The sequence below is a fragment of the Pollicipes pollicipes genome, unplaced genomic scaffold (genome assembly GCF_011947565.3).
Source record: "Pollicipes pollicipes isolate AB1234 unplaced genomic scaffold, Ppol_2.1 Scaffold_3447;HRSCAF=4054_pilon_pilon_pilon, whole genome shotgun sequence".
Classification (NCBI taxonomy): domain Eukaryota; kingdom Metazoa; phylum Arthropoda; class Thecostraca; order Pollicipedomorpha; family Pollicipedidae; genus Pollicipes; species Pollicipes pollicipes.
This window is the reverse complement of record NW_023596297.1, coordinates 37,723,894-37,733,997: the sequence shown is the minus strand read 5'-3', so window position 1 is coordinate 37,733,997 and position 10,104 is coordinate 37,723,894.

Genomic DNA, 10,104 nt, shown 5'->3' with positions numbered 1-10,104 from the left:
TCAAAATGTCAAAAGCTACGGCCATTCCTGGCTCAGGACTGGTGTATTGTGTGGTGTTTCAGACTGCACGAAATCGTTTTCCGCTTTGGAGAAACACGAATAGTTTTGAAGCTAAAGGAAGACAAACTTACATGTTGTCCCACTGGCTTGGTCACGTCCATGAAAGGTCATGCGATGCCCGATGATAGCAATCTGATATAGCTTTACGCGTGCTGCCAGATGCCACTTTTTTCTTCATTACTTTGTTGACTTTCAGAAGTACCAGCGTGTCTGCAAAGCAGTCTGGCCTGGAAAAGACGAGACTAACTCTGGTCCGTGATGCCTAAATGTCCCGTTGCATAATTTGCAAGCCCAAATCCGTCATTTTCCTGCTTCCCTTCCAAGCTCTGAGACCTGTGTCCTTTCCAATCTGCATCCTCTAGGACCTGGTCGCTCGTCAAGAAGTTTATGATGCCCTCTGTGGTATCATGCACGAACCGGTGGAGGAGAAGGCGGTGACTGTTGCTCACGAGCTGGCCGACAGCCTGATGACGCACGCCAACACCCGGGCCTTCGGCGAATATCTCCGAAACACCTGGGTCGGCTGCACCCGGAAGTGGGCCCTGGGACTCCGGAGTGCAGAAGGCATCTCCACGACCATGCACCTGGAGGCCTTCCACCGGGTCTTGAAGTACCAATATCTCAACGGAAGGATCAACAAGAGAGTTGACAAGTAGCTTTCAAACATGATGCAGTTTCCTCAGTGCCTGCACACAGCGCTCACAGTCCAAATGAGCGTCAGATATGCGGTCCTTACGAAATAACGCCCCGTTTCGTCATAATACCGTTTAAGGCACGGGAACGACCAATATTTTCACTACGTTTGTATGTCTGCCAAATAGCTATATGCATATCTCGAGGCCGGCGAGACACTTGCTGTGGGTGTCATTGCCCTCGGCAACATCACTGCAACGCCAGAACGTCGCACGTCCATAACACCTTAGGTTGTTGTTAGAAAAACTACTAGAACCCTTCTGTAACACCAGGGACACGTGGAAACCGCTTTTTACGGCACATCAACCAGCAATCACATTCTTCCGTCACGGAATTGCAGTCACTTTGTGAACAGCTGGTACACATATTTCCTGCGATGCATTCCTATGTGCGCGTTGTCGTGCGTTGGTATACCCGCTCGCAACGTCTTGTATTAAAAAATGTTCACACTTCAACATTTACCATTCGATTCCACGTCCCTCATAATATTTTCTATACAAGGCCCGGCACCCTCTCTAAGCGGTGTATTGTGTCCAACTCTACCATTAAGCTACATATATTGTTTGTCATAATTCCAATTTCCATGTGTACTTAACATAACCTGGTAAAAAGCATGACACGTGCCATCCAATAAACATCCATTCAGTCCAGTCATAGATCATACTTACCGGGATTACCATAGAGCGCTGTTCAAAGGTATTGATCACACGAGCACGAGTGATGAGTTGATATGACACGAGATTAGATTAGTTAGAAAGGAATTACTATGATGAAAATCAGGACAGAAATATAAATATTAGGTAGCTCTAGACAAATCAAATACGTTTCCGCCGCCGCGTTTCTTTGATGAGAGTCGCCCACACGTGCGTCCTTTGCGTCAGGTTTAGGCCACTGGCTGCTTTGTCCAATGGACCATATGGAGAACAAAAATCGACAGAAGCCACAACAGTAGAAGGTGGCCGAGATACTGAGGCAACGTCATAGCATTACATTGCATTCCAGGTGCACCGCAGGTCTCCTCAAGTTCGAAACCGACCACATGGTGAAGATGGGCCGCAGGCAGCTGTGACAAGCTCCAAGCCTGCACGGCGAGCAGATCGCCAAAAGGCATGCCAAGGCAGCGGCCCTAGTGGCTTCCGGCAAACCCAGCGCCGTATCCGTTCCAGCCAGTTTGCTGCCTACCTGGAACGTCGCCAGCGGCGACGCCACGCCGGACCACTCCGTGGAACTGGAACACCGCCGTTGCGCTGATCAGTCAGTACGCCGCCCACGTTCACATCCCGTCGTCAGAAGCGGCCAAGATCGCAGTCTGCCCAAGTTAGACCCGATGGCGCAACAGCTCGGGCCATCGTGGGCTCTCTGTGCGATGGCAATGTTGGCCGGGGGCAAGTCCACTGTATCCACGTGGATCACGCGTACCAGGCGGTCAGCAGGTGATAGATGCCAGCTGTTGACATGGGCTGGTGTTTGATATGTGTGTATGAAACTTCAAGTGTGGTAATACAATTGCGAGTGTACCCATAATTTACAAGTGCATCAGAGTATCATGACACATTGTCATGGTGAGCTGTGGTGAAGTCATGCCAGAATACAAATTTATAAAGAACATAGCCATATATCATGCAGAAACATTCACAACAATAGCTCACTTACCATTAACGAGCCAGTTACATCAGTTGCTATCACCTAGCACAAGGTCACTCAGAGTCAGCATATAGCCAACATATCTTACATGCAACAATCTGCAGCTACTGACCTGCCAACAGTCCTTCACCAGTCACTTACCATGCAATTTAAACTACCACAATGCATATGTTTGTCTACATCATGTTGTATGCAAATACAAAGAGTCCAAAGAGTGGCCTTCAGTTTGCAATTTTGGTTGCCATTTTCAGCATATACAAAATACAAGTTGCATGGGTGATATTACATCAAGTGAAAAGTGAATCAATCAGTCTGTGCTATGACAACATGGCAGACATTGATACTGATGGACAAGAGAATCACAATGCAGCTACATCATTGCACAGTGGGCCAGGGAAGTAAATGGTCAGAGATAATAACCTGGCAGTTGGTCTGCATGGGTCCTTCAAGGAAGAGTGGAAAGCTTTACAAGAAGCTAGATGTAAGCAATTATCCCAGGACAGCATGTTGACATGTTACATGTTCTATCTTCCTCATCATAGATAGGTATTTAGGAGCAATGTGACATTTAAATGCATCAAATAAACATGTTCAAACATCACCAGCAGAGCCAAACAAATCTTACCATGGTGCACTAAATGCCAAAAAATATTCTTGAGACAAGTACAGCATACATATGATCCCACAAATCTTTGAAGAAGTAATTGGCATCAAGTATTTGCAAATGTCACACAATGTGAGTACATCACTTGCACATGTTACATAATGCAAGTTATCTTATTCTGAAGTCATGTTATTATGTGATATAAATTACCTGACAGCCCTAAGGTACAATTAACAACAGTGGTTCTGGGATGCTGCCAGGACTGTCTTAAGGAGGCAGAGGTCAGTGAGCACACATAAAAAATTGCTCCACTTTTTGAGATCAGTCTATGACACAAATCAAGTGTGGTGTAAGGGGGGAGGGAGGGTATGTCACCCTTCTCAGACTACTCGCAGGCACTGACAACACTTATGATCAACTACACATCATTCTTGCTACTTGGAATATGAATCAGCTGCTTTGCTATCTTTATGCTAAATATATTGATGAAAAAACATTAAATGCCAGTCTAGTATCACCAGCACCTAGCCAACCCGATTATGAAAATCTCTCATATACAGCGAATACACATATTTCAGCTTCATTCCCCGTTGTCCTCAATATTTTTATATTTTTTACCTAAAACCTAAAACCTAAAACAATATTTTTTACCTTTACAAAGAGTTATTAAAGGGGCTAAAAATGCTCTTGAGTGGTGGCCAATTTCAGGGCTTCAGCCGCACCCATCATCTGCGGCCTCTCCCGCGACAGGCGGGAGCTGTGGCAGCGTTTTTTGTTGATCAAACACTGCAGGGCCAGCAAAATGGAGCAAGTGGCCTTTTTTCCAGGCAGAATCTTCTACTCCCATCGCCAGACACATGTTTCCAATCGACGGAGCCATTTAGGCCACTGATCGGGGTGCGTCCGATGCCATCCCTTCTCCGGTTGGATTTAGAACTTATGGCGGGCAATGGAGCGTGAAAATAACACATCAAAATTAATATCCTCGTCGCTAATCTTGTTCCATACACGCTCAGTGCAGAGCAATGGGAGTTTATTGCCCATGCAGGCTTTCATGCACGACCCCACACACGTTGCCTGGCGCGATGCTATGAACTCGTGAGTTGGTTACATTTCCAAACGGGGCAGGGGGACATGTTGAAACACGGCCGTAATTCGCAGCGCCATAATACCACTGATCGTTTGATGTCTATCACGTATAGAACCAACTTTTCGCATGAAATTCTGCATTTTTGCACTTTCTTGCCTCTAACGCTGCCAATGGTTGGTTGTACGCTTGACACGTACAACCATCTGAAATATTTTTGGAGGGTGCATAAGCCCCATGCGTAACCGCCCTCCATTTTGGAATGTGCATGAGCCCGGCGCGTAACCGCCCTACGTTTTGGAGGGTGTATACGCACTGCCAAAGTTGAAACACGGCTTATTGCACCTGATGCTTAATTGAATACCAGTGACGTCATATCGCTATCTGATGCCTTATGGCCCCAGGTCGGCCCAAAAAGGCCCGTAAAAACTCATGACCAGTGACGTCACACATTCAGTGGATTACCAGTGACGACATACCGTTAGCTGATGCCTTTTGTTTTTCACTCAGCCAAAAACAGCCTGTAAAAACTCATGACCACACACTCAGGTGTTTCGGCAGAGCCATCATTCAGCTCGCCAATTGTTTAACAGGCGCGAAAGGTAACGATGGAACATGACCTGTTGCGCCTCATGTCAAGTCGAACACCAGTGACGTCATATTGTCAGCTGATGCATTATACCATATAGGGGTTGAAAAAGCCCATAAGAACCCGTACCCAATGACGTTACACACCCAGGAGATTCGACAGTCTTCATTCAGCACGCCAACGCTTGTAAAAGACAGGTACGAAAGGTAAAGATGTTTACATGGAATGTTGCCCTTGATGTTGAGTGGAATACCAGTGACGTCATATCATCCCGCGATGCTTCACGGGATATGATGCTTTGTCACATTGGGCGGCCCAAGTGCGCCTGTATAAACTCATGACCGGTGATGTCACACACTCAGATGGTTCAGCATCGCCTTGATAAAGCACGCGAATGCTTGCAGTAGACAGGTACGAAAGGTAACGATAGAACATGGCCTGTTGCGCATGATGTCTAGTCGAAAACGAAGGACGTCATATGGTCAGGTGATGTGGTATGGCATATAGTGGATTCAAACAGTCTATACAAATTAATGGCCAGTGACATTACACACTCAAGTAATCCGGCAGAGCTTTCTTTCAGCATGTCAATCCTTGCAATGGACAGGTACCAAAGGTAAAGGTGGAGCATGGCCTGTCGCGCCTGAAGTTAATTCGAATACCACTGACGTCACATCGTCAGTTAATGCCGGATGACCTTACGTCGGCCAAAAAGGGGCCGTCCAATCTCATGACCAGTGACATTACACACAGTCGAATGCCAGTGACGTCACATCGTTAGCTTATGCTTTATGGCCTTCAGTTGGCCCCCAAAAATCCATAAAAACTCATGACCAGTGACGTCACATAAACAGGTCATTCGGTAGAGCCTCCCTTCAGCACGTGAATACTTGCAGCAGACAGGCACGAAAGGTAAAGATGAAGCATGGCCTGCTGCCTGATGTTCGGCCAAATATCCGTGACGTCATATCGTCAGCTAGTGCCTTACGACATTCAGCCGATTCAAAGGAGCCCGTGAAAACCCACGACCACTGACGTCACACAATTAGTCGTATAGCAGTGACGTCCTTAGCTGATACCATGTGGTCTTCAGTGGACCCAAAAACACCGGTGAAACTCATGACCAGTGACGTCACACACTCAGGTGATTTGGTAGCTTTCATTCAGCACGTCAATGCTTGCAGTGGACAGGTACGAAGGTAAAACGAAGCATGGCCTGCTGCGACCAATATTTAGTCGAATATCAGTGACGTCACGCTATCCGATGATACTTAACGGAACATGATACACCGTGGCCATGGAGCCTAAGTGCACTCGTATCAAGTGATGATTAGTGACTGTGACAAGTGATGATTAGTCTGCTGCAACCACGGGATATGGTACGAATATAGGTACGAAAAGTAAAGACGAAATGAGGCCTGTTGCGCCTGATGTTTAATCGAATACCGGTGGCGGCGTATCGTCAGGTGATGCCCTACAGCATTCATCTGACCCGGAAAAGCCCTAAAACCTCACGACCAGTGACGTCATATACCCAGTCGAATGCCAGTGGCATCATATCGCCAGCAAATGGCTTATGGCCTTCAGTCGGCCCAAAAGAACCCGGATCGAGCAAAACCATTTTCAGTGACGTCACAATGTCACCTGACGCCTCACAGCATTTCCCCATCACGACAGTACATGAAACCTGCAGCCAGCGTAGCCCTTCCCTCTGTCGGCCGTACAGGTACCAAAGTAAAAAAAGCTCGTTGTTTAATATCTATGCGTGCTAAACTCCGCCAGTTTTAGCACATATCGGTGCTAAACACGGTTCCCCTCTTAATACGGATCCGTATTAACAAGGTTCGAGGACGTGCTGATCAACTGCAAGCATTCGCGTGCTACATCAAGGTGATGCTGAATCATCTGAGCGTGTGACGTCACTGGTCATGACCTTATGCAGATTCACTCGGGCCGCCCAAGGCCACAAAGCATCATATCCCGTGGTGTATCACGGGAAGATATGACGTCACTGGTTTTCGACTTAACATCAAACGCAACAGGCCATGTTCCATCTGTACCTCTCTACCCGTCTTCTACAAGCATCGGCGTTCGGAATGAAGGCTCTATCGAATCTCCTGAGTGTGTAACGTCACTGGCCGAGAGCTTTTTGCGGGATCTTTTGTACCCTCTATGCGGCATAATGCATCAGCTGACGACATGACGTCACTGGTGTTCGAATCAACGTCAGGCGCAACAGACCATGTTCCATCTTTACCTTTTGTACCTGTCTACTGCATGTATTGACATGCATAATAAAGACACTGTCGGGTCACCTGCGTATGTGACGTCGCTGATCACGACCTAATATGAGCTCACTTGGGCCCCGAAGATCACGAAACATCATATTCCGTGAAATATCACCGGATGACATGACATCGCTGGTATTCAATGAAGCATCACGCGCAACAGGCCATGTTCCATGTTTACCTTTCGTACCTGTCTACTACAAGCATTGGCGTGCTGAATGAAGGCTCTGCCGAATCACCTGAGTGTGTGACGTCACTGGTCAAGAGTTTTTATGGGCTCTTCCGGGCCGACTGAATGTCGTAAAGCATCAGCTTACGATGTGACGTCACTAGCATTCGACTTAACATCAGGCGCAACAGGCTATGCTCCATCTTTACCTTTCGTGCTTGTATACCACGGGTTTTGAATTGCTGAATGAAGGCTCTTTCTGGTTGTCGGAGTGTATGACATCACTGGTCATAAGTTTTTACGGGTTCTGTTGCCCCGACTGGAGGCGATAACTTATCAGCTGACGATGTGACGTAGTTGGTATGCGACCTAATTTCAGGCGCAGCAGATCATTGTCCATCTTTATTTTTTGTATCCGTATACCATGAGCTTTCGGGTACTTTCGGGTAAGGCTCTGACGGGTCGCCGGAGTGTGTGGCGTGACGGGACATGCGTTTAGTCTGGTTCTCTTGGCCCGAATGAAGGCCGCAAGGCATCAGAGGCGGATGTGACGTCACGAATATTCCATTAAAGATCAGGCGCAACAGGCCATCATACATCGTTACTTTTGACACCTGCCCACCACCAGAACACAGAGGTACGCGTGAATGGCCGTTTTTAGTGAAGGCTTGCACACAAAAGCTGTCCGTACGCCGTCACCGTCGTTATTTTATAGAAATTCGCGTGTGTCGAATGAACGCCGTGGAGTACCACCTGACCTTATGACGGCACAGCTAAGTGACTCAATAGAAGGCAGAACAGGTTATTTTCCATCTTTATACTTCGTACCTGACTTTCGCAAATATTTGCATGCTGCATAAAAGCCTACCCTACTCTCTTTCCAAAGCGACGTTTTAGGGAGCCGAAATTGACAAGCCCATGTGAGATGAATTTCCCGTTCATTCCTATAAACATTGCTGTTTGACGTTTTTCGGAACACTTGGTTATGTTAACACGGCAAGAATGCTGCTAGATAAGTCTTTTCGTGTTTTTTTCGGTCGATTTTTTTACAGCATTATGGCCAAAAACCTAAATGTTGTGTATCGCTATGGGAACACGCTGCTTCGAGATGAAGGCATTTTGAAGACGTCAAGTGCAACAAACCCTGGCAATAAGAGATAAAAAATCCATCCGTAATTTTAGACCTAGACTGGGAAATAAGCCAAATTTGTCCTTGCTTTTACGGGCCTTTAAATTGCACTAAATAGGGTCTGGGTGTATAAAAAACGTGCCGCATATGTGTCAAAACAGTCAGGAGAGTACGAGGAATCCCGTCCCCCGCGATTCTCCTGCCTTACGAGGATCGAGGAATATGCATTGCATTTGATCAGCTATCCTAGTAAGTGTATAATACAACTGAGAGTAATACTTCATCAGACGGCCGGTAACCAAAAGTGCCGTTCCAATAGATTTCACCCTCAAGATACCACAAAGCAATGCACCGCCTGTTGCGCGGTCGTTGTATGCAGCCTGGATGGCTGATTATGCGGTCAACGTTGAACAGCCTCGCAAAAAACTCATGACCAGTGACGTTACACACTCAGGATATTTCAAAGAGCCTTCCTTCAGCACGCCATTGCTTACAATAGACAGGTACGAAAGGCTAAGACGAACATGGCCTGTCGCGTCTGGTGTTTAGTTGAATACCAGTGACGGCACATCGTCAGCTGATGCTTGATGTCCTTCAGTCATCCCGAGTAAACCCGTGCAAACTCATGACCAGTTGCACCACACGCTTAGGTTATTGGGCAGAGCCTTTATGTGGCGGGCGAATACTTGCAGTAGATAGATGGGAAATGTAAAGATGAAACATGGCTTGTTGCACCTGATGCTTAACTGAATACCAGAGATATCATATCATGATCTGATGCCTAATGGCCTTAAGTCGGCCCAAAAAGACCCGTAAAAAACTCATGACCAGTGACGTCACACACTCAGTGGATTACCAGTGACGACATATTGCTAGCTGATGCCTTATGACTTTCACTCAGTCAAACATGGTCTGTAAAACTCATGGCCACACACTCAGGTGATTCGGCAGAACCATCATTCAGCTCGCCAATACTTCCACAGGTGCGAAATGCAAAAATGGAGCATGACCTGTTGCGCCTGATGTTAAGTCGAGCACCAGTGACGTCATATCGTCAACCGATGCATTATACCATATAGGAGGCCAAAAAGAGCCCGTAAAACTCTTAACCAGTGACATTACATACTCAGGAGATTCGACAGGGTCTTCATTCAGCACGCCAATGCTTGTAATAGACAGGTACGAAAGGTAAGGATGAAACATGGCCTGTTGCGCGTGATGTTAAGTCGAATACCAGTGACGTTATATCATCATGCGATGCATCGCGGGATATGATGCTTTGTTGCATTGGGCGGCCCAAGTGAACCTGTACAAACTCATAACTAGTGACGTCACACACTCAGATGATCCAGCGTCGCCTTAATATAGTACGCGAGTGCTTGCAGTAGACAGGTACGAAAGGTAAAGATAGAGCATGGCCTGTTGCGCATGATGACTAGTCGAAAACCAGTGACGTCATATGGTCAGCTGATGTGGTATGGCACATAGTGGGTTCAAACAGTCTATACAAATCACTGATCAATGACACTACGCACTCAAATAATTCGTCAGAGCCTTCATTCCGCATGCCAATGCTTGCAATGGCCAGGTACCAAAGGTAAAGGTGGAGCATGGCCTGTCGCGCCTGAAATTTATTCGAATACCAGTGACGTCACATCGTCGGTCAATGGCGTATGAGTTTTTCGTTGGCCCAAAAGAGGCCGTAAAATCTCATGACAAGTGACATCACACGCAGTCGAATGCCAGTGACGTCACATCGTTAGGTTGTGCTTTATGATCTTCAGTTGGCCCCCCCAAAATCCATGAAACTCATGACCAGTGACGTCACACACACACACACA